Source organism: Hyaena hyaena, unplaced genomic scaffold, assembly GCF_003009895.1.
Source record: "Hyaena hyaena isolate Hyena2069 unplaced genomic scaffold, ASM300989v1 scaffold_49, whole genome shotgun sequence".
Classification (NCBI taxonomy): domain Eukaryota; kingdom Metazoa; phylum Chordata; class Mammalia; order Carnivora; family Hyaenidae; genus Hyaena; species Hyaena hyaena.
The window spans coordinates 2,058,697-2,083,467 of record NW_024080681.1 but is presented as its reverse complement, the minus strand read 5'-3'; the positions used below and the strand labels follow the sequence as shown (position 1 = coordinate 2,083,467).

The 24,771-nt window shown below is 44.5% G+C and overlaps 1 protein-coding gene across 1 annotated transcript in view; it reads right to left on the bottom strand.

The window, feature by feature from the left end:
* Positions 1–24,771, bottom strand: part of LIPC (lipase C, hepatic type) — a 134,075-nt gene that overhangs the window by 30,709 nt on the left and 78,595 nt on the right. The gene's annotated exons all lie outside the window — the stretch shown is intronic.

Genomic DNA, 24,771 nt, shown 5'->3' with positions numbered 1-24,771 from the left:
TCAGACAGTGGAGTAACTCAGAGACAATAGTGATACAGAAGAGGCAATTGGGGAAGATGAGTATTTCACTGCAAATCACACTGCTAATAAGAGATGGAGTCAGGATTTGAATTCGGTTCCCTCTGATTCCAAGTGCCTATATCCGTATGCTGTAGAGACAGTGAATAGAGCACCTTAGTTAGATGACACTATTCATTTGCTCATGTAGCTCAGCCTGTTGTCACTTGTAGACACATTATACCATGCAGCTTTGCATGGACGAGGTAGGGTTGGGGTGGAGAGAATCTCAAAGAAGTGGCTGATTCTGCTGGATGGTGGGAATAACATTCAGGGAGGACTTTTCAGGGAAAGTGATGCTGATCCTGCCTGGAAGGATGGACAAGGGCTTGTGAGGGGTGGGTGCTTGGGTGGTGGGAGGAAGCAGGGCTTTCTGAACTACGGGGACAGAAGAGTTAGGTTTCAGAGGGTGGTATCCTGTGGGCAGGAGGAAGAAGAAGACAAGGCTGGGCAGTTGGAGTGTCCTTGGCCCTGGGATGCTGGGAAGTCTGGACTTTATGCCCTAGATGATAAGGCTGCGTCTAAGGGGTTTTTCAACAGTAAAGGCTAATAAAAGTACATCCTTTATCTTTGGATAAAAGATACACATTTAGAATCTTTCAAAGACTGTGGAAGAATGAGGTAGGGAGAGAAAGATTGTTTTCAAGATTTTACCTTCTGTAGTTTTCTCAAAATGTCTTCGAGTCTCTCTTTTAGCGGAGCCTGACCCTGATCTTGAGCCATTTTGGAGTCACGGTGAGCAGTCACATGACTCTGTTAGGTAGCCCAACAGCTGTCAAGGCCGCGGTGTTGGCCAAAGACCAAGGCCTCTGCTCAGGGGCTGTGAGAAGCCCGCGGAGGTGTTATGTTCTCAGGTTGTGACACCAAGATGGGTGACATCTTTTCTGCCATGATCAGGGATCAGGCCAGGAGCTGGGGAAGGATGCCCTCATCCTCTCTTCCAGCTGAGGGTGGGCTCTCCAGCACTGAGGGGCAGACATGAGGCCACACCAGCATTTTTTTTGTCAGTGAACTCAACTGAGTCCAATTACTGAGGATCCGAACCATTCATTCTGAGCATAAAGTCATTCAGGCTTCTCAGACAATAAGTTTTGGGCTTTTGGTTTCAGGGGACAGCAGGACAGAGAGATGATGAACCTAAAGTGCAAGGGGAGGTATTAATGAAACCAATTTTCCTACCCAAAGGTTATTAATTTGAAAGGTTATTAATTCCCAGCAAAGGGCAATGATTTTTCACTACGATGACAGAATGAAATGCATCATATTTTATTAAAGGGAGATGAGACTCTGAAGAACTGCTCTGTGATAATTAAGAAAATGTCTGCCGCCCTTTTTGGCTTTCCCAAGCTTCGAGGCTGCTTGAACTTGTCCTCGTCCCCTGCCAGGGGGGTTCCCAGTTCATGCTCCCATTTTACTGGCTGCTGCCATCCTGGTCTTCTAAGTAGAAGCTGCAGTGTTACCTTGCACTCCTACACCAGCCTTCCAGTCAATCTGAAACTTTGGGTTCCCAAATATGCCTAGAATCCAGTGTCCTAGCTCGGGCGCACACTGTTTCTTGGTTGGTTGATTGCACAGTCTCCCAACATCCATCCATCTCTCTCTCTCTCTTCCCTCTCTCTGTTTGAACATGACATCCTCTCTCACACTGCTGCTCAAAGAATCTTCCTAGAACAGTAATAACTATCATATCCATTAGTGACTTTGAGCTTCATGGTATTGTAGCCAAGGCCACCACCCAGTGATAATCCCTTCACTCCCGGCTCCTCCCCTCTTGCCACCCACTGCGGATGGTTTCCTCTACTTCTGCACTCTCTCAACTCCCCTCCCCCGTCTGTGCTGCTCTGTGGTGAGCCCTGGACCATCCATTAGAATGGAACTCAGCCATCACACCCTCCAGGAAGCCTTCTCATCTAGTCAGAGATCATTACTTCCTGTTGCTGCCAGCACTGTATTGCATCTTTGATTCTAATGTGCTTGTCATGGGACCCAGTAATTTATTTGTTTTAGGTGTGTGCCGTTTCCTCCACCAGGCTGTGAGCTGGTAGGTGCTCAATAAATGCGTCCTGAGTGATGTGGTATTCCACAGCATCCAGGTCTCCAGTCAAAAGCTAAGGTTTGATTTTTCTGCCATGAATACACTGGTGCTAAATGCAACTAATTTTCTTTTACTTAGTGAGGGAATAGCTACATCTATCGTTTCAGGATAGCTGACTCAAATGCTAAGAAGACTATATATGAAAACAAAACAGGGATAGAAATAGTACCTCTCTCATGAAGTTGTTACCAAGATTAAATAAGATATTTGTAAAGAGCTCAGAACAATGCGGGGCACATAATTAGCACGTACGTAAGGCTGTGTTGTTAAAATAAATACCAACTGGAGCATCTAGCATCTTGCATTTTTGATCTGGGAGATCCTTTCTTTCTGGGAAAACTTATCCTAGTTGCCCTCAGAGGACCAATTCTGTCTTATGTGCATTTACTCTAGATTTAGCTGGAGAATAAGCTCTGCCCTCAAGGCTGTTTAGGAGAGTCCTATGGAGAAACAGCTGTCAGATGGAGAAGCCCACAAACAACTGAACTGAACTGGCTTTTCCCTTTTCTTCCTGGGGGCTTGGCTTTCTTTTGGCACATATAGGAGTAAGGAAGTTATGTATATATATGTATATATTCATTCATTTATTTCTGCAATAAAAACTTATTAAACATATGTTATCATATTATGCCTTGGGCCCTGGCTAGGTATTCTTTGAAAGCACACAGGGCACCACTTCTGTTTTTCAGGAGTCCCTTATCCGATGGTAGAGGCAAGTGTGAGAACCAGTCAATGCATGTGGTTGCTTTACATGCTATAGTGGAAGGATACCCTGAATAGGGGCTAGAGAAGATGCCAAGAGAAGATGAGGTATCATGTGAGTTTAGAAGGATGAAAGAAAGATGCTTTAAGAGCTCACATCTAGGACAAACTCCTGAGAAAAGTGAGACTCATACCTGAAAAAAAAAAAAAAAAAAGGATTTCATGGAGGACACGAGGGTTGAAGGGCTATTATGGGGAAGAGAGCCTAGAATTCTCTTGTGCAACTCCAGGAGATAGAAACAGAATCACTGAGTGGGTGTGACATGGAAGAAAATTTTAGACTTTAAGTAGTTTACAAAAATTTATAGTTGAAGAAATAGGGACAATAAGAAAATAAGGGGTGGAGGTAAAACAATAAAGACAAATGCTAATGGATTAGTACTCTAAAAGGCACACTGTGAGATCATGTAATGTTGCTGAAGATAGGCCACAGATTTTATTCTGAGCTTCTTTTTGGCCAAATTACAGAGGGAAACAGGAACAGTTAGGGGATTCATGGTGTCTAGTTGCTTACACTTTTCTGGTCCTGGAGCCTGAGATGGTTTCCTTATATGTTATTGTGAAAGGAGTCCATTGCATGAGGCAGTGGCCACTGCCTTCCACTCCATTCCTGCAGAATATGCAGTAGTAAGTTGTATGTGGTTAACTCTGAGAGTGCTTGGCCATCCTCAATGGAAGTAGCAGCCGTAGCGCCAAACAGCATTTAAGTCATAGTGAATCTCTGTGAGGCTCTTCACTATAATGCAGCAGTCGTCTCTGGGACTGAGGGAGGCAGGGGCCACTTCAGGTCACATTTTGGGTAGAAGGAAGGGGTGGAGCTCTAGAGCTCAAGTGTCTGAGGCTCCATGGGGGCAGAGTCTGATTGTCCCCTTTACAGAACACAGAGAATGCTGGTGCATTCTGGGCCAGGCCACAGTGTCAAGGACGTCCTGCTGTCACCCATACCACATGTGTACCAAAATGTTGGCCTTGGCCATGTGTTATAGCCAGCACTTGACTGACCACCTCTCCCAGGGGTTCCTTTTGGTACTGCAAACCCAGTGAAGCCGGACTGAATTTATTTTCTTTCCTCCCAATCCAGTTTTCTTCCTTTGTCTCCGATGATTCAAAACACCATTATTTGTCCATGCTGTTGCTCAAGCTAGAAAACTTAGAGCTGTTCTGGAATGTTCTCTGTTCCCTTGGTGACCCTCATGGGTCACTGCGTACTGAGGATTCATCATCAGGCTTGTCTTCTCTGTCCCCTGCCACTGGCCTAGTCTAGAACTTCATGCAATTTATTTTAGAATTGTGGAATTGTAATAGACTCTTTTATATTTTATTTGTAGAATTAATACAAACTCATAGTATATGTACATATAGTTTGAAAAATGCTGAAATGAGTAAGGAATCTCACTCCTGAGAGAAAAACACAAGTAATATTTGGAGTATTTCCTTCTCTTGTGGAGATATTTGTTCCATAAATATTTATTTGGTGTGTCTAAAATTGAACTCTTACTACGCAAATGACTTCATATCCCTCTTCACCTGTCATGATAATTTTCTTATAGCATTACAAATTCTTAAAAAACACCCCTGGGTGGCTCAGTCAATTAAGCGTCCAACTTCAACTTAGGTCATGATCTTGTAATTTGTGGGTTTGAGCGCCGCATTGGGCTCTGTGCTGACAGCTCAGAGCCTGGAGCCTGCCTGGGATTCTGTCTGCCTCTCTCTCTCTCTCTCTGCCCCTTCCCTGCTCAGGCTCTGTCTCTCTCTCTCAAAAATAAATAAAGATTAAAAAAATTAAAAAAAAACCATGTTTTTGAAAAGTGCATAGTTTGTGTACTTATTCCATTATTGTTTGACATTTAGGCTGTTTTGGGTTTCTTTTTTATAAACAACGCTCTCTGATGACCATCTTTCTACATAAATCTTTGTCTAGAAAATCTATGACTATTTTCTTGGTGTCATTTTTGAAGTAGAATCATTAGCTCCTTAGGTGTGATCTTGTTCATATCTGTTTATATATGCATATGTATCCAAACTGACTTCCTGTACTTTTTAAGCCACTATTTATTGAGCGTTTCCTCTGTGCCAGGTGCTTTTCTGACAGTCTTCTTTCCATTAACTCATGTAAACCTCACAGCAACTCTGTGAGCAAGTTGTGAGAACACACCATGATTCTGTTATGAGTGAGGAAATGTGTAGCTCCTTCTCCAAGTGTGTCTTCTGATGTCGTTATTTTCTCCTGTCTTTAGAACAGATAACCTGGGGATGAGGCTGTGGTTTTGAGAGGGAAACTATTAAAGGTAAACGGTGGAACCCTTTGAGGGAGTCAGCCCCTATAGCCTGGAAAGCGGGTTGACGGGCTAAGGAGGCTTGGGGTTGCCCTCTGCATGACAGCAAGTTTCTGGTGGAGCAGAACTTCCTCAAAATCAGTCGGAATCAGAAGCTGGGTGCAGGCCATTGCATTTCTAATATTAGATTCCTTGCAGCCCGTGATTTCTCCATTCCTAAATCAGTTCCCAGGTTTAAGGTTCCTGATGTTTCATATAAGAACAAATTATTTAATTTTCTTTTGGTTAAGGACATTATTAGGTGGTGACTGCAGGCAAATGAGCTGGCACAGGAAAGAGCCTTGGATTCTGCTGTAGAAGGCCTTGGTAGGAAACAGTCATTCTGTCTTCCACCCATGATGCTTGGGCCGGGTGCTTCTGCTCAGTTCCAGGTTTGTTGAACACCTTGTGTGGCTGGTGCTGAGGACACAAGTGCATAATACAGCAGCCACAGGTATTAATATGCCCTTCCCAGAGTTGTTTGTGAACTATATTCATATTCATTACTTAAATTGCTAACCCACGTGTGTGTCCTTTAATAACTTTGTGACTTTGTTAATATGCACTGCTGAAAATATTCCCAGACCTGGGACTAATGAGAGGGGCCCTCTGGAAGACACCCTTGAAAACTTGCCCAGCCATGTTCTTACTGTTCAGGGTAAGAACTATGAGATAAATGTAGCCATAGCTCTTCCCTGGCTGCTGTGGCCAGGCTGGTGAGGTGTACATGCACAACACTGACTTCAGAATTTCTAGCATGATGGCAGGATGGAAAAACTTGAATCAGAAGTTAGTCATTCCTGGGGCTTTAGAGATTCAGCTCTTAGCTGTTGCTGATCTTTGGTGATAAGGAGATTGCGTCCATGGGGGCAGTTAGGAATGCTTCTCTGATTTCCGCCATCTTGAATTTTTCCCATCATCATTTTGTTGTGAAATAAGATGATAAGGGATAGAAGGAAAGCTATTTTCACAAGTCTACTTGGTTTACTTTGTTTACTTTGGTTTACTTTGTCTACTTTGGCCTGATTTTGCTAGCCATCCTGTAGCCTGAGACTACAATTCATTTCTCCTTGGAGATTCCAGGGAAGACAGTAACTAGAGGCTGTTTTCTTGCTGGAGAGACTTTTTTTTTCCTTCCAGATTTTCTTCTTAGGCTGTACTCCTCTGCAACTCGGGCTAGAATCAGAATGAGTTTTTGTCTTTCAAAAAATCTGATTATGGGAGAGTATGCCATTGAGAAAAGTTTTCCATTTGTACTGGAATCCTCTGGGGATAATGGTGCTTAATTCCTTCAAGTGGTTTCAAGGTCACGGGCACATTCTGCCCTGAACAAGTTCAAGGTAGGGTGACCAACTGTCCTGTCAAACCAGGATGAGTTGGCCACTCTAGCTCAAGGGCAACAGAGGGAATAAGTGGAGAGAAAGAAATGATAATAAAAATTGCCATCCTTGTTGATGATTATTCTGAGTTTTTATCCAACATGCAGTGTGTGACATACCTTCCTGCTGGTCTTTCCCCCTGTGGTCCATTGGCCTCACATGCTTTGCTGTTATGTCCTATTTGCCTAGTTAACATCATTCTTTCTCAACGTTGAAGTGCAGTCTTCATTTCCCCAGGGAAAATCTCTCTGAGTTTCCTGACTTGGTCACATTTCCCTCTTATTTGTTCTCTTAGGTGATTTCACAGTTATAATTTTCTATTTGAACAGTCATTACGTAAATACCTGTTTTCTTTATTTGATGATAAGCTCCATGAAAGAAAAACCTAGGTCTGGTTTTGCCCACATTAAAACTTTAGCCAGTAGAGCAAGGAGCTGTAGAGTGTCATGGCCAGGCACCCAGACTAGGGCCATGTGGTTTGGGTTTGAGGTTCATTTCTAACACTTACTACTTGTGTGACCTTGGGAAAATTACTTAACCTTGATGTGGCTGAATTTTCTCGTCATGTCATTTATAAGATAGAGAAATAATAGTACCTATCTCAGAGAATTATGATGAGTTAGTATTAATACATTCTGTAATTGTGATAGACATGTATCATGTGCTATGTAAACATTCACTACTATGATAGTTTGCCACAAGAAAATTGTTGGAGGAATGAAAATCATCTTGAAGTGGATCATCAAACTAAATTTAGAAGCAAAACCCATAAAAACTCTAGGAGAAAATATTTGTGGCATTGAGAAAAGCAAAGCTTGTTTTGTTTTTTTGTTTTTTGGACACCGAAACACAAATCATGAAAGAAAAAATTGATAAATTAAATACATCTTATCTTTGAAAGATCCCACTGAGCAAATGAAAAGCCAAGCCAGACTGGGAGAAAATATTTAAAATACATATATCTGTAAAAGGACTTTTATCCAGAATATATAAAAAACACAGTTCAAGTATAAAAAGACAAACAATGGATTATAAAACAGGCAAGAGATTTAAACAGCTACATCCTATAAAAAGATATACACATAGCACGTAAGCACACGAAAAGATGCTCAGCATCATTATTCATGAGAGAAATGCGAATTGAAACCTCAATGAGATAGCACCTCTCCTCCCCTCAAATGGCTAAGATGAAAAAGATGGACAACATCAAGTGTAGGTGAGGATGTGGAACAGCTAGAACTTTTCACGCATTGCTGGTGGGATTGCAAAATACTGCAGCCACTTTGGAAAACTGTTTGACAATTTCTTATAGAGGTAAATGTACCGTAAGGCTCAGCAAGTCCAAGCCTTGGAGCTTACCCAAGAGAAATTCAAACATATGTCTGCACAAAGATGCAAGTGTTTACAGCAGCGTTATTCACAGTAGCCCCAACCATTAGCAACCCAAATCCCCATCAACTGGTAAATGAGGAAATATATACAGGAATCTACTACAATGGAATACCACTCAGCAATAAAAGGGAGCCAATTTGTGGTCCATGCAAGCATGTAGCATGGATGAATCAAAAATGCATTGCAGATTAGGCCCACGGCTGTGGGCCTTTAAGTGAAACAGGCCGAACTTGAAAGGTTGCATACTGCGTGATTCCATTTATATGACATTCTAGGGAAGGCGAAGCTCTCAATAGCAGACCAGGGGTTTCCAGGGGCCAGGGATGGAAAAGGCAAAAGGGAAACTTTTGGAGGATTGAAATGTTCTGTATTTTGATGATGATAATAGTCCCTTAGATGTACATTTTTTAAAATGTTGAAAAAATAAACTATCGCCATGCAATACTGTGGTTTCTCCACATTACTTAGGGTTCAAGCCAGGACACTATAGGCTAAAGAGCAGGCTTTCTGTGTCAGTTACTTGTGCAGGAGTGGGCTGGCCTGGGAAGGCAGGATTTTTCTGAGTCCTTTGGGGGTTGACATCTGTCTGTAGGGAGTGCTCCAGCCCTGACTTTGAACCAAATGATAAGATCAGACTGAGACATGTCTAGTCCTCCAAGACCTGAGGAAGCTTTGGCTTACCTAGAAGACCCTTCCAAGTTCCTTTGGGCCACAGATGACCAGGGGTGCCTGGGGAGGCCATCCTTGGGAAACCAAATCATTTGGCCAGAGAAAGTTAGGGATAAAAGGGACTTGAAGACCATGCAGTGTCATGGCACCCAGCCTGGTTACTGCCTGCTTTTAATTCTCTTTCTGTGCATCTTAAATATCACACATTTATTGAGGAGTAATTAATTTTCCTGCTTTTTTTATGTAAGGGTATAGACAACACCGTCAATTTACTCTTCTAATCATCTGGAGAGAATCGGTAGCTAGAATTCCAGGGAAAAGCAAACAAACTCAACATTTAGTTGACCTGTGTGATACAATCTTTCTTTACAACTTGTTTGAAAATAGCTCAGTGATGCCCTTTGCCCACCCTCAACCGTTGCTCCCTAGGGACCAGGGACCAGAATGACCTAGTCCAACTTCCTAATGTTACAGTTGAAAGTAGGACCCAGAGAGGCCAACTGACATGGTCCAAACTGTGCATCTGGTTAATAGCAGAATCAAAAGAACTCAGCTTTCCCAACATTCAAGCAAGCATCTTCTTACTGTGCTGGGGGAGAGGAGTCCCAACCCACAACCCAGCCAGGTTTTCAGTACTCTGTTCCTCTCACTGCTATAAAACTCAGAGGGCTCACATACTGTGCCTCACAAAGGCTCATCCTGCTAAGTAAGGCCCCTCGATGTCAACGAGGAAGTGTGTCTTGAGTCAAGAAGAGGGTTGCTAGGGTCTCATCTTGCCTATGGGAAATGCCCCCAAACAATTGAGGTGACCTAGGACCCCCTCAATCACCTGCCAGAATTGTTGTCTGCCAGCCTCATCCTCAGACTCCATGTCTTTTTCTCCCACCACAGTGGGTAACGCTGGAATTCTTACACAGTCAAGAGACTGTGATGTAGGTGTCTGACCAGAGTCAGAGGGTAAGCTCCCTAGGAGCTGGACAGGCACAAGTTCTTCAGCATCTCGTGGAATGGTGGATCTTGGTTTAAAATCAGGTTGCCAAGTGCTGTTTTAATAAACGGATGAACTGAATGATGTTCCTGTTTCAAAATTTTATAATGACTGTCTTTTTTAAAAATATAATTTATTGTCAAGTTAGCTAACACACAGTGTATGCAGTGTGCTCTTGGTTTTAGGGGTAGATTCACATGGTTACAACTGTCTAATTCTTGACTTTGAGCTTCATTTCCCCTTATTCCTCACCTGTCTGTCTTTGACATGTCCTACACAATGACCAAGCAAGGCTTACAAGGAGCCGAAGGATGGGTCGGGGCAGATGACCTTAACTCTAATTATGGGGTTTAGGGCATTGTCAGATGGTATCACAGTCAAGAGCTCTAGGAGTACTTGAGTCTTTTCCCAGCCCAGAGCCACCCACCTCACTGAGATAAGCACCCTGGGAGCACTGGTGGGCAGGAATTCTGTATCTCTTCAGCGAAGATTCAGGCTGTGTCTTCAAGTCTGGCTCTGCTTTTGTGCACTACTGATGGCCATACAAGGAGTCAGCTTTTCTTTTTACTCTGTGGCAGACACTCTGCTAAGCCTTGTAATACTTTATCTTACTTTGTGCCTGCTGAGATATACAATGCCTCGTCTACCCTCTTATTCTCAGCTTCAGAGAAAGGGCAGACCCAGGATGGCATTTCCAAACAGACCTTGGGACGGTGGCTTGAATGGAAAAAGACAACACAAATCCTTCACTAATTTGGCTTTCCAGTGGCAAAGCGTTGATGCTGATATTGAGGTGGGGGTACTCTTTTCATTTATTTATCCACTCATTCATTCATTCATTCATTCCCCTTTCTAGCACTTCCCAAGTGCTTGTTCTATGCCAAGCATTTTCCCACAAATGAAAGTTGCTTTCAGCCAAACTGTTTCTGGAGCAAGTATCATGTTTTCTTCCCGATTCTTTTAAAAATATATATTTGTTGCACAAAAGCAGAGTAATAGCAGAAAACAACATTCAAAAATATATACTCACATTCTTATCATCCTAATTAATTGACTTTTTATTTTTCTGTGTTTCTATTCTATATCTAGAAGCAAATATATTTTTCTTTTTTTTTGAAGCAAATATATTTTTCATGTAACTATACAAATATAATTGCTTTTTGCTCTTTTCATTTCCCATTATATAATAAACATCTCTCTATATTCCTACAGTGCTCATCCTCATCATTTTTAAAGGCTGAGTAATACTCCATTGAGGGGATGTTTCATAATTTATGTATCCACTGCCCTATCTGGGACAAGCAGTATGTTTCCAATTTTTTTTACCTTTATAAGCAGAGCTGCAATGAACTTGATGCAGAGAGCTTTTCCTTACAGAGAATTATTTCTACTATGAGGAACCACTTGGTGTGGTTAAATGGGGAGATCATTTTGCTGACATGGGAATTGAAACAATTTTACAAGTAAGTCCCCCACAGAGTGTCAGCCACAATTATTTCCAACCCGAAGAACTGCATAAGACCCTGAATGTTCTCATTAAAGGTGATGATGGGTGGCTGGGGAGTGGGTATAATATAAAAGGCTGTTGTGAGGCTATCATTTACTTTTCACTAGTAACTCAGAACACCTTATTTTATCCAATCCTCATAACATCCCTATAAGTAAGTGCTATTCCTAAAGGAAACTAAGTCTCGGAGAGGATAAGAGTCTTGACCAAAGTCACACAGGAGGTATTTGGGCTGGGCCTAATGCCAAGCGTGGCTCCCTTGAAGTCCTGGAAGTCAGCCACCTGCCCAGACCCACATACCTCCTTTGTGAGGCCTTCAACATCCCACAGGACATGTGCTGACCACAGGGTTGTGGAATCAGTCTTAGAGCTGTACTCTGTGGTCATGCCACGTGTGGCTGGGTTGTACTACATTTATGTGGCAACTTTGAAGATGGCCTGGAGCCTGAAGTGAGGGCATGTCACACAAGGCAAGCAACTGAACATGTTCTTTTTTGGGTCTACTGTACCTGCTTTTATAGGCATTGTGGCTTTAGACGCTCAACTATTCCTCTCATATTTGGCTATTGGTTTGACTGTGTGTTGGAAGATATATGAGGTGCTAGTTTCCTGTTAACTTGTCCTCGTTGACCTTGAGCAAGTTATTTAACTTTCTGGGCCTTGGTTTCCTCATCTTCCCAGCCCTGAGGCCTCCATGGTGGTATAGTGAGACATCCTCATCTCTTTTAGTCAGCTGTGCCAGGGTTCTAGACGTGGCTTTCCTCCCAAACCAGGTGGGCCTGCCTCTGGAACACTGAGGGCCTGGGAGAAGATCCCTCTGTTTCTAAGATGTGTGAGTCCTAAGACTGTCTCATCTCTGAGTTGCAATGAGTAAAAGATGCCAGAGAGAAGAAGTTGTGAAGCCAGGCGAGAAGAAAAGTGAGAGCAGAGCAGCATGACCTGGGTCATGTTCCTAGCTGTGTTTCCCCCAGGAATGTGCCCCTCTCCCTGGCCGGAATCTGAACCTGATGCTTTGCAAAAGTAAATACTTGCAGCAGGAGGAAAGCACTAAGCATTAACTTGGCCAAACAGTCCTAAGGCTATTCTTTAAGGCAAAAATAAATCATGGGTGGGGAATGTGAACTGAAGCCATGTGGGTTATAGTCTCTAGGGCTTGGGGGCCACCTGATGAAGGAATGAGCCTGACCTGATCTCTGAGCCTTCTTGAGGCTAGAGCTGAAAGGGCGAGTCATTGGGTATGATCTTAGAGGCTGACAAACCACCATGGCCCATTTATTCATGTATTCATGTGTGTTAGCACACAGTTAGTGAGCACATACTAATGTAGCAGGGCTGGTGCTTAGCCATGAAGATGCAATAGTGGACAAGACAAACTGTGCTTTCAAGAACCTCATGGTCTTATGGTGGAAGTAAGTGAGTAGACAATTGTTATGTAGCTTGGTAAGTGTTTTGATGGTAGAAGAATAAGAGAGCCATAGGGTGGCTGATGTGAAGGCAGCCAGAGGAATCCCATTGGTGGGTAGTATCACCAATTACCCAGATAATCATGGGGATTCCAATCAAGGGCTGGTCCTGAGGTGAGACAATTACTATGGAATGGGCAAGAAAGACGAGCCCATGTGTGGCCAATATAGTCACCTCTCTATTCCTAGAGCTGGAGGTCATGGCTGTAGACTACTCCCTGAGCCCTTCAGCTTTCCTGAGACCGTATCTCTTTTGAGGGTCCCCAGGCCCTGGGGTCTGCAGCACAGCTGTCCCCATCATGTGCATGTTCATTTCCTGATGAAAGAAATAAGGAGTGGTTCAGTGGTCGGCCCAAGACCAGCAGCCGGCTAATAAATCAAACCAGGCCCAAAATCCCACTTCTCTACCTCTATCTCCATATGTCTAGATTCTGAGACTGCAAGACTTTTTTTGGCCATGTGCTTTTACCCTCTTTTCGCTTTCCCTATGATAGTTTTCTACACCTCTGTCTTGCCTTCCCTGCCTGTGTCTAGAGGCACAGCTCACTGCTGCTTGTCTCCATCAGACCACAGACATGTACTCCAACAATTTCTGGGGGACCAGGGGAAGTGATGGTGGAGGCAGAGCAGTGTAGAGGGGAGGGCACTGGCTTTGGAGGCAGCTGGCCCTGTATTTGATTCTCTATCAGTTATTAGTTGTGTGATCCCGAAATATTCACTTAACCTATTGGAGCTTCCATTTCCTTCTCTTAAATTGCCAGCATGAATATGAGACTTGGTGAAATGTATACTACAGACATTCAATATACAGCTTCTCTTTCCTTTCAAAGCTTACCTAAGATCTCTTTTATCTCATGACTTGACCCAGAAGAGTTCCTTCCAGATAACTATCTGCAAAAATTTTTGCCAGCCTATTTAGCACCTTTCTGTGAATTCTGTTTACCTCTTTTAGGCAGCACTTCACATGTCCTGGCAAGGAAGCTGTGCCTTTGTGCCAAAAGGAGGCCCCTCTTTGGAGTGAGATAAACGTGTAAAGTGCCTCCCACATGCCTGAAATGTAGCAAGTTCTCAATGAATAGAGATGGCTATCTGGTATTGGCTTAACAGAAGTAGTGATTGGTGTTGCTATTGCAACATCTTTCTCTTTGAACGGTCCTTCTACGCCCTGTCAGTAACTTACCATGAACCAATAGAATGTCAGATAGGATAACTCTTCATGCCAAAGTGATATGGGGTCACCTTCATTTCAAAAGGCGAATGAACCAGAACATCAGTGTTGGGAATCTGCTGGCTGAAGCCTCTAGGAAGCCCCTAGGAAGACCTAGGTCTCACACTTGGCTTTTTCCCAACACAGTTGTCTCAAATAGGTGCATAGACATGCCCTACGGAGACTCTCCCAGGAGGACAGCACCTTTGACCTGTTTGGGGAGTGAGCTGTGCTTGGCTCTTTCTCTGGCTGGAAGCCTGCAAGGTATAGGCTGGCCTCCTTGTAGGAGAGAGAATACAACTGTGAGCAAGGGGAGAACCCGAGTGACAGAGCTCAGCTTGTCAGTAATAGCCAAGAACACTCTGAAAGAAAAAAGAAAGAACTATGAGGAAAGGTTCTCCTTACTCAGTAATAAAACTTACCATAAAAATTCAATAATGCAACTGTGTGTACTGGTGCATGGTCAGATAGACCAGTGGCCTAGAACAGAAATCCAGAACCCCTAAGTACATATAGGAATTCAGGATTTCATAGCAGTGGCCTGTTAAATCAGTGGGGTAAAGGGGTGAAGTGGGGTGAACTTTTCTTTTCTATTTTTCTTTTTCAAATGTTTATTTATTTTGAGAGAGAGAGAGGGAGAGAGTGAGCAGCTGGGGGAGGGGCAGAGAGACAGGAGGAGAGAATCCCAAGCAGACTCCATGATGTTGACACAGAGTGGGTCACAGGGCTCTATCCTGCAAACCATGAGATCATGACCTGAGCCGAATTCAAGAATCATATGCTTATCTGGCTGAGCCACCCAGGTGCCCCAGGATGGACTTTTAAATTAATAGTTGTGTGGGGTGCCTGGGTGGCTCAGTCGGTTAAGTGTCCAACTTTGGCTCTGGTCATGACCTTGCAGTTTGTGTGTTTGAGCCCTGTGTGAACTTTGTGCTAACAGCTCAGAGTCTGGAGCTTGTTTTAGATTCTGTGTCTCCCTCTCTCTCTCTGCCCCTCCTCTGCTCATGCTCTGTCTCTCCCACCTTCAAAAAAATAAACATTAAAAGATTTTTAAATAAATAGTTATGGCGGACCTGGCAAAAGATAGAAAGATATAGGGGCACCTGGGTGGCTCAGTTGGTTAAGTGTCCAACTTTGGCTCAGGTCAAATCTGATCTCGCGGTTCGTGGGTTTGATCCCCATGTCAGGCTCTGTGCTGACAGACAGCTCAGAGCCTGGAGCCCGTTTCAGATTCTGTATCTCCCTCTCTCTCTGACCCTTCCTGTTCACGCTGTCTCTCTCTATCTTTCAGAAATAAATAAAACATTGAAAAAAATGAAAAAAGAAAAGGAAAGATAGAAAGATATAAAATTTGGAACCACACCTCACACCATATACCAGAAAAATTTCAAATGGATCAAATTTTTAAATGAAACAATGAAAATAATAAAATGACTAGGAGAAAATTTGGACAAATTTCTCTGTGACTCACAATTCAGAACCTGGAAAAGATTATTAACTTAGACAGCATTAAAACAAGCAAAAACCTTATACATGGCCAACTCAGTAAATAAAATAAAATAAAATAAAATAAAAAATATTATAAGCAAAGTCAAAATATCAATAACAAAAAGAAAATAACTGCAACTCATAACACAAAGGTCTTATCTCCCTGATATATAAAGAGTGCCTAGAAATGAAGAAGAAAAAGACCAACAACTCATAGAAAAATAAGACCATAAAGGTGCATTTCACAGAAAAAGGAATACAACATATCCTCAACCCCACTAAGAAGAAGAAAAATATAAATTAAAATTATACCGAGGCACAGGTCTTTCTTATTGGGTTGGAAAACATTAAAGAATTGATCACACTCCTCAGCGGTAAGGCTAGCAGGAATGCCAAACAATGTAATAATGATAGAGGGGGATTGGTGCCAGCCATGATGGTTACAAATGCACTTGCTGTATACTCAGCATTCCTTTCCTGGGAATTTACCCTGTGGATGTATCTGCACATGAGGTGAAATTAATACAAGGTCATTGTAGTGTTGTCTGTAATTGTAAAATACTGGATACATTTCAAGTGTCCATCTGCAGACCAGATAACCAACCTGGGGACATGTCCCTCAGTGGAATAGTATGAGGCTACACCAAAGAAACACTCTGTACTGATGAGAAGATGTGTTGAATGTATTGCTAAGTGACAAAAGTCAAGTAAGGAATGGTATCAAGAGTGTGATACCTTCTGTGGAAAAGTGGGAGATAAATAAGTAAATTCACATTTGCTTTTATCTGCATAAAAACACATTGGAAAGATACAGGAGAAATCAATAAAAAAGTGATTCTGGATGAGGACATGAGAGGGTGGGCAGAACTTTGCAAATCTAGCTATTTTATATTCTTTTAATTCGAGCCGTGTGTTTTCCTTCTTCAAAAAATAATCTTAAGACAAAGTGCACCTGCTGCTGGAACCCTCCCATGCCCAAGAGGGCTCTGGGAGCTGACCTCTCAGTGTCTGCCTGGGACCCAGTGTTACCACCAGCCTCATCTGTCTTCCCAGGCCTACCTCTGCCTAGCTAGGCATCTGCCTGTCCTGACTCTAGCCATGCCTTCACTGACCTTGGCCTCCCGGGCCCTTGACATCCAACCTTGACTTCAGAGGTTGGATAGGTCAGGAGGTCAGGGCTCCTTCCACATGACCTTAAAGAGTAGAGCTGACCCCACAGAGAACTTCCCAAGTAGCCAGCTTCCTCTCTGGGAGAGCTGAGCCTGGAAGATAGCAAAGTGCTTGAAGCCATGGGGAGCCAAGGTGGGAGGAGCTCTACAGAAGGAAGCTGGCATAGAGCTTCGAAGCTGGGCAGTGAGGGCTGTGAAGGGGCCCTGCAGTGCCCACTCACCAGCTCAGCCTCAGAAGGGGCACAGGGAGGGAGCACATGCTTCTCAGTCAGGAAGCTTCTGCCCCGGGGCTCTCAGAGACCTCTCGGAGACTGACACTTCCTCGGCAGCCGGTCCATCTGCGCTGGTGTTCAAGGAGTGCTGGGAGTGAGGATATTTTAGATGTGTCAAAAGTGATGAATGTTGGAAAGTGCCATTGGCATCTCTGGGAACTCACAGTTCATACTGGCAGCTGAGATGTGCCAGGCTCTTTGGAAGAAATTGAACTCCAGAGGAAATTGGCAAGTCTTTAAAACAGGATGCTCCTGCTCACTGTCCCAGATGTAGGTGGCGGTGAGGTGGGCTCTCCACTTGGTCAGAATTCCACGAGGTCAGTGGAGACGCGGCCGGGTGCAGCAGTGCCTGAGGTCTTGGCAGAGAGCAGTGGCATTCAGGAGCAAGAGCATATCAAACATGAGTGGGCACTCAGGGACCGATGCTGGAGGGAGCAGAGTTGGGCAGCAGTGGGACCTTAAGGCCGGGCTTGTAAGCCCTGCTGGCCAGGACTGGGCGGGGAGCAGTGGCCCAGAGCCAGTCGGAGGCTGGACACGAACCCAGGTCATGGCCCAGAGAAAGGCTGGAAGAAGGCTCCAGTGTGTCTGCATTTGAAAACACTCCAGGGATGTGTTACTAGAATTCAGCATCTACCCTGAAGATCATACCTTCTAAGAGGAGGGCCCCTCTATATTCTGTCTCCAGTGTGGCCTTGTTCTACACGAGCTGTCACTTTGTCTGCTTCTGCAGGGAGGAGGCGCACCCCCAGGTACTCGGGAGCTGGGGGCAGGCGAGGCTGGGATGGTGGCCGCTTTGGCCCATGACTGGCCAGGAGAAGGAGTGTGGGACCGCCCCATGAAGGGCTGGGGCCAGGCGGGTAGGCGAGCTTTAGGGTGGTCACCAGGGAGGAAGAGTGGTGAGGAGTCCGGAGGTGAGCACCTGGGTTCTTGCAGCCATGGTGGCACCGGACCTAGCCGGGCCTGTCTTCTGAAGATGGACAAAAGTAGGCAGGGTGTTGGGGATGGATGGAGAAGCTGGCATCAGCTCTACCTGCCCAGCCTGTTGAGACCTGCACTGGTCTTCCCGCCCTTCTCTGGCCACATCCTCCCCATCCTGACAGACTCTCTGACACGCTGCTCCAGCCGGACTCACTCGGAGGTCCCCGACCCCCCGTCCTCTCTTGCCTCCATGACTTTGCTCTCGCCATTCCTTCTGCCACGAGCTCTTGCCTCCCTTCCTGCACCTCAGCCCTCAGCTTGAAGGAACAAGAATGTATGCTTCAGGAACTTTCTGATGACCAGTCAGGCAAAGGGCCCCTTCTGTGTGCTCCCTAGGCTCCCATGCAGATCCTGAGGGAGGGATTCTTTGTCTCTTTGCTGGCTTCACAACTCGTGTCTTATGTATTCATGTGGTCCCAGCACCCAGCACGAGGCTGGCACAGAGGTGGGTTGTTTGCTGGATTGAATTAATAAGATAATTAGTGAGCCCATATTGAAAGGAAGAGAAGGGTAGAGGCAGGGACCCTGCACTGTGTCACTTTCACTTCTCCTTCTTTTTAAAATTATTTTTAATGTTTATTTATTTTTTGAGAGAGAGAGTATGTGTGTGTGAGTGGGGGAGGGGCAGAGAGACAACGAGACACAGAATCCGAAGCAGGCTCCAGGCTCTGAGCTGTCAGCACAGAACCTGACACGCAGCTCAGGAGCCATGAGATAATGACCTGAGCTGAAGTCTGACACTTAACAGACTGAGCTACTCAGGTGCCCTGCACCATGTCACTTCTGATACCCATAGTCCCCTTCTGTGTTGTGAGCTGATGGACTACTAACACAGTTAGCCCTGCCTCTATCCACTCTCCAGGAATGATCTGGAAAAAAGGCACTAACAGATACAAAGAGAGTTCTAGACCTTCTTTGGAATCACTGGTGATCCTTTGTTTTGTCCTCACCTCTAAATCCTCCGGACTCTGAGCCCGCCTCCTTCCCTTACCTCCCTTCCCCTGTAATTCCTAATTTTCTTTCAAGCCTTAAAATTCAGTTTTTAAAAACTGCCTTTGTGAAGGTTTTTCTGATCTGAAACTGTTTGTCGAGATATTAATAAGGGTTATGAGGAGAAAGGAATTTTGTGGTCAAATAAATTTGAGAACTATATTAAGCAACATTAATCAAGATTCCTGTTAGCCAGAGACATTAAGTCACTACTTAACTGTGTATTTAATCTCTAGTAGGGACAAATGTTATGAGGTGGTTCTCAAACACAATTACTTTGGAGTAGACCGCCTCTGTCCCCCACATTCCTTTGTGTGTCCCCGCATCTCTGCGACTAATATCCCGTCTCTGGGACACACTTGAGTAAATCCTCTTGGACGATAGACAGTTTTCCATCATGCTTGTATCCTGGTAGAGCTGCACTCATGTTCAACTCGTGTGTGTGTGTGTGTGTGTGTGTGTGTGTGTGTGTGTGTCTTGTCTGTCTAAGGCTGGCACTAGCTTCTCTAATGAGGGCAAGACCTTAAGTGTGGGACACAGGCCTGGGCACTTGGGAGACTAGCAAGGTGTTTGCTGTAGGTGGTGATGCGGGAACGTGAGAACCACGAGAAACCTGCTATAATCATAGTAATATTCTTGTTGTCCAGACATGACCACTGTCTTGACGTCTTTGTATATTTACTGACAGGCTGTTCCTACACAGATGTGTGGCATGCGGGACTTTACTTATGAGTTTTCTTGAAGTGCAGAGGGTCTGTTGATCAAAATTTGTGGGATGTGTAGGAATGGGGCCATTTTCAACCAGTGTTTTAGCTGGCTGGGAAATGATCTTTTTTTTTTTTTTTTTTAAATAGACAAGTTGAATTGTCTTCAAATTGTGCTCCTTGGATTGCAAGCCAGAGGTCCCTGTGGAGCGGGCTGTTGTGGGGGTGGGGAGGGAATGCACAAGTTGAGAGGCAGGTTCCTGACTGCCTACCTCTGTTTCAGTGCAAACAATGCTGCCTTCAGGGGTCAACATTTTCTGCTTGAGATTCTGTTTGTTGGAGGGTTTCCATGGATGACACAGGTTTAAAGTCCACAAATCTAGACCAATCACTTAACAGACTAAAACAAAACAAAACAAAAACTGTGGTCCAGAAAAGTTAAACCCCATGTTAATCAATCACACATCTGGATACTGGATCTGGAGCTTGCTCTTGCCAATACACCCCTGAATGCCCTTCCTCCACACCCTTGCATTTGCTTCTTTTCTCCTGACTCAGTTTCCAAGGGGAAGAATAAAGGGCAGCAAGGAGCAGTTAGTAGCAGAGATACCACGCTAACCCCACTGAGAAACAGTTGGGGGGAAAGGTATGGGGCAATGCCATCTGTTCCTCATTTCATCTGCTTCCCTGCCGTCCTCCTTAGGCTGGGCCTTGAGATGTAAAGAAATGTATGCTCAGAGCGACGGCTGCTTCTGCCAAGAATAACTCATAAGCAGACCCAGCACAATACCCCAGTCTCCAGTGAAATGAACTGTTTAATCAAAATTGCTGTGTTCTGTAAATATTCAGTCTATTGATGAAGAGCTCTGCAAATAGGGGCAGCTCCGAAGCAAGCCTCCGGAGAGAATTCGGGAGGAACTAAAGAAGACAGAGAATAATAGCAGACATGTGTGTCTTGATCACCGGGGTGGGGATGCCTACTGAGGAGGGGGCTAGGTTGAGTTAGACTGTCCCTACGGAATGCAACACTGTGCATTCAGGGCAGCGGTGGGGTGAGGCAAAGGGGACAAAGGGGACTTCAGAAACACCTCTCTCAATCCTTCCCTTTGCCTGGCTCGTTAGAATTGTAGTCCTTTTAATGATAATGATGTTCATATTTTCTGAGTACTTCCCATGCCCCTCTCAGTTCTCTAACCTCTCACAAAACACCCCGAGGCAGCCAGACTCATCCTCAAACACAGGCGATTGGCTTCCAGAGTGGATATTTTTTTTAAGGTGATGAAGCTTATTTATTTATTTATTTATTTAAAATTTTAAAAATGCTTATTTTTGAGAGACAGAGAAGAGTGTGAGCAGGGAAGGACAGAGAGAGAGAGAGAGAGAGAGACAGAGAGACAGAGAGAGACAGAGAGAGGCAAAGAGAGACAGAGAGAGAGACAGAGACAGAGAGACAGAGAGAGAGAGAGAGAGACAGAACCTGAAGCAGGCTCCAGGCTCTGAGCTGTCAGCACATAGTGTGACATGGGGCTTGAACCATAAGATCATGAACTGAGCTGCAACCCGATGCTTAACCGACTGAGCCACACAGGTGCTCCTAAGCTTATTGATTTATATGAAGTGTAATTCATGCACAGTAAGGTGCATGAGTCCTAAATGTATACTTTTGTGAATTTCTACATATAATTATAACCAGTGTAGCCATCATCCAGAACAAATCAGAGCACATTTCTATTCCCAGATGGTTCCCCCAAACCTGTCTCCAGGGAATAACACCAAAGACGTAACTGTTATTCTGACTTACATCTCCTGACATTAGTACTGGCTATTTTGAACATCATGTAAGTGGGTTCGTACCACATGCGCTTTTTTGTACATGGCTCCCCTCACTCAACTGTGTGAGGTTCATTTGTGTTGTTGTGTCTACAGAGCCTGCATTTTAACTCCTGCACCATACTGCCTTTTGTCAAGTTAACTAACTCCATGCTATCTTCTGGAAATGTCTTTTGGAAAGTGGTTTGGGTAATGCACAGTTGGCTAAGTCTGAAGGGGTGGAATGAGAACACAAAAGTTTAAGTTCAGGGTGGGGGCAAAAAGAGAACCTTTTTATTTATTTAATTTTTATTTTTTTAGAGAGAGAGCACGAGAGGGGAAGAGGAACAGAGGGAGAGAGAGAGAGAGAGAGAGCAGGTTCTAAGCTCAAAACAGAGCACGATGTGGGGGTCGATCCCACGACCCTGGGATCATGACCTGATATGAAATCAAGAGTTGAACACTCACACCACTGAGCCAGACAGGTGCCAGAAAGAGTATCTTTTAGATGAACTCCCAGGGGCTGTGCAGTTCCAGTTCGTCACTGCTGACTTACATGGTCCCAGGCTCACTGGCATAAGCACAAGCTTCTCTTTCACTTTTGTATTTATCTTTTTACAGAACAAACTTTGTCACTGCCACCTCATCAAACATGCTGGCAGCATTTTCAGGCATTTAGGGATGTGGTTTTCAACTGAGGGGCCATTTTGTCCCTCCTCTCCCCACTGGGTCCATTTGACAATATGGTAGCCAATTCTAGATATTTTTGCTTGTCAGGGCTTGGGGGAGAGGTTGCTACTGACATCTAGCAGATGAAGACCAGGGATAGTGCTGGCCCACAATGCTCAGTACAGCACCCCCCCCCACCCCCATTATCCAGCTCAAAATGTAAATGGAGCTGCTGTTGAGAAACCTTGGTCTAAGGTCAACAGTGACTCTGGAAGTTGTTCCCTTTTCTGATTCAAGAAAAGAAAAAACAGGGCATCATGGAAAGAGCTCTTGACTGAGAGATAGAAGACCTCCAGAAGTTCAAGGCTCTCCTCTGCCAACCAACTAGCTATTTGACCTTGTTCAAAGTACTTAACCTCTGTGAGGCTCACTCCCTGCATCTTTTGCTGGAGACTGTGCTGCCTGCCTTATACTTACAGACTTGTCAGGATCAAGTGAGAATGTCAATGCAATTGCTTTGAAATGCTTACATGTGATTACTTTATTTGACTGTGACAGAAAAGCATGCTTTTCTGGGTATTTTTGTGTCTAATGTCAGTGCAAGAATACATTCAGCAGGGTTTCTGTTTCCTAGTGTTCAGTCTCCAGGGCCATAGCCTCATTCTCACACTTGTGTAGGGAAGGAGCTCATCTACAAAGGGTGTTTCCTGGACCCGTGGGCAGGGCTTCAAAGGTCCCTGCAATTCTCTGAGATTGTGGTTCTCAACACACGAACTTGCAGCCTCACAATTCTCTTTTGAATTCTTGTGAGACCTCTGAAGAGGTTCACTTCAGAAAAACGAGGTATTTTTAGTGCTGAATCTTGGATTTGATTTTGTCGTGTGAGAGGCTGAGTGCCACAGGCTGCCCTGGGTGAGGATATGGGATGTTATGACAATGTCTGTCTGACAGCATATTGTTGTGTTTTAGTGTCACGCCATGTAGAGTAGACAGGGTACAACTCTGTGAGAAAGAGATAGAGGTCCTGTCCTGTGCAAAGCTGGTGTAAAAAGCTGTTTGGCATTTATTAAAGACATTGGAGAATTTTGCTTTGGGAGTCAATAAGAGAATGAAGTTAGGCAGTAAACAGTTCTCTTCAAATATAACGTTGAGGGGAGACTTGGTGTAGTAAGGAGCAGTGTAGAACAGAACAGCTGGGCATCATGTTGTAATTATTTATTTTTTTTGAAGTTTATTTTTGAGAGAAAGTGAGGGAGAAAGTATGAGCAGGGGAGGGGCAGAGAAAGAGGCAGACATAGAATCCAAAGCAGGCTCCAGGCTCTGAGCTGCCAGTACAGAGCCTGACTCAGGGCTTAAACTCACTGACCACAAGACCATGACCTGAGCTGAAGTCGGACGCTTAACTGACAAAGCCATCCAGGAGCCCCATATTGTAATTACTAATAATATAAACAGTGTTGTTTGGAATCTTATTACAGGGCTGTGGTGGGTTGAATCTTTTTAAGTGAGCCATCTCTACTTCTCATATTCAGAAGTGTCTAGCAAAGACTTCTGCTTCTAGCCCGGATGTAATAAGAGTATTCAGATTTGTCTTCTCACCTTAAACAACTGGACAAAATATATGAAACATCAGTTTTCAAACATTTGGCAACAAGCAGCATAGGACAGTGGACTTGAGAAAAGGGAAACACAAGAGCAGAGCTCTATCATTTCCCCAGTTTGCAACCTGGGGAGCATTTCCAGGGGCTGTACCCCTGCTGGGGGAAATGGGAGACAGAGCTGGGCTTATGGAGAAGAGTGCCAGAGAGGAGATGTAAGGACACATGTCTAAACCATACAAACTCCATGACAGGCCTTAAGTTTCTCCTCTAAACTAGAAGGCCTAAGTTTCAGTCCCTCTTTAACTATCAGGCAGCTACACATTGCCCAATGCTGAAGAAACTGCCCACCACTTCACTCCACCGCACTACTTTGGCAACGCCCAATCAAGAAAGGCCAGCAACTATAGATAAATCTTAGCTGCCTAAGGTAAAAGTTAACCCATTAGTCTATGGTTGGTTGAGTTGAAGAGTACTCTAAATGTTGTAATTGGATCCTGCCAAAAGTAACAGATACTTTGGATAACATGTATGGTTAAACCCGCTGTCAACAATGCTGTATAATTACGAATGGATCACTGTTCTCACGTCACAACTTCTGTAACTCCCCTGTCACAAACCTTATAAAAACCCCACTCTGTCTTTGTTCTGGGCTCTCAGCACGGATCCACGGCACTGGTGAAGTCTGTGAGCCCGAGCTCGAGCCCGTAATAAAGCCCTTTGCCTTTGCATGCGTGACTCGGTCTCCCTGGTGGTCTCTGATTGGTGAGGATACTGCAATCTGGGTATAACAGAGAGAGCCCTGACGTCTATAGAGGGGCCCCTGCAGTTTTCAGCTGATAGAGATGAGCACACGCTTATGAGGAATCCACCTGAAACTGGGAAAGAATGACCAGAAAGGACCAGGGGAGCAGTCCCCAGGCACTCGTGGGGCTGGGAAGAGTTTGTGTTCCCACAAACAGAGTGGGGAAAAAAAAACCCTTGTAAATGTAGGACATTGGCTAGAATACTCAAAAAGTTATGATCTCAGGAGAAAATTAGCTCAAAACTAAAGACTGTTCTGGCTCAGGGCGCCTGGGTGGCTCAGTCGGTTAAGCGTCCGACTTTCGCTTGGGTCATGATCTCGCGGTTTGTGGGTTCGAGCCCCGCGTCAGGCTCTGTGCTGACTGCCAGCTCAGAACCTGGAGCCTGTTTCAGTCTGTGACTCCCTCTCTCTCTGACCCTCCCCTGCTCACGCTCTCTCTCTCTCTCTCCTAGAAA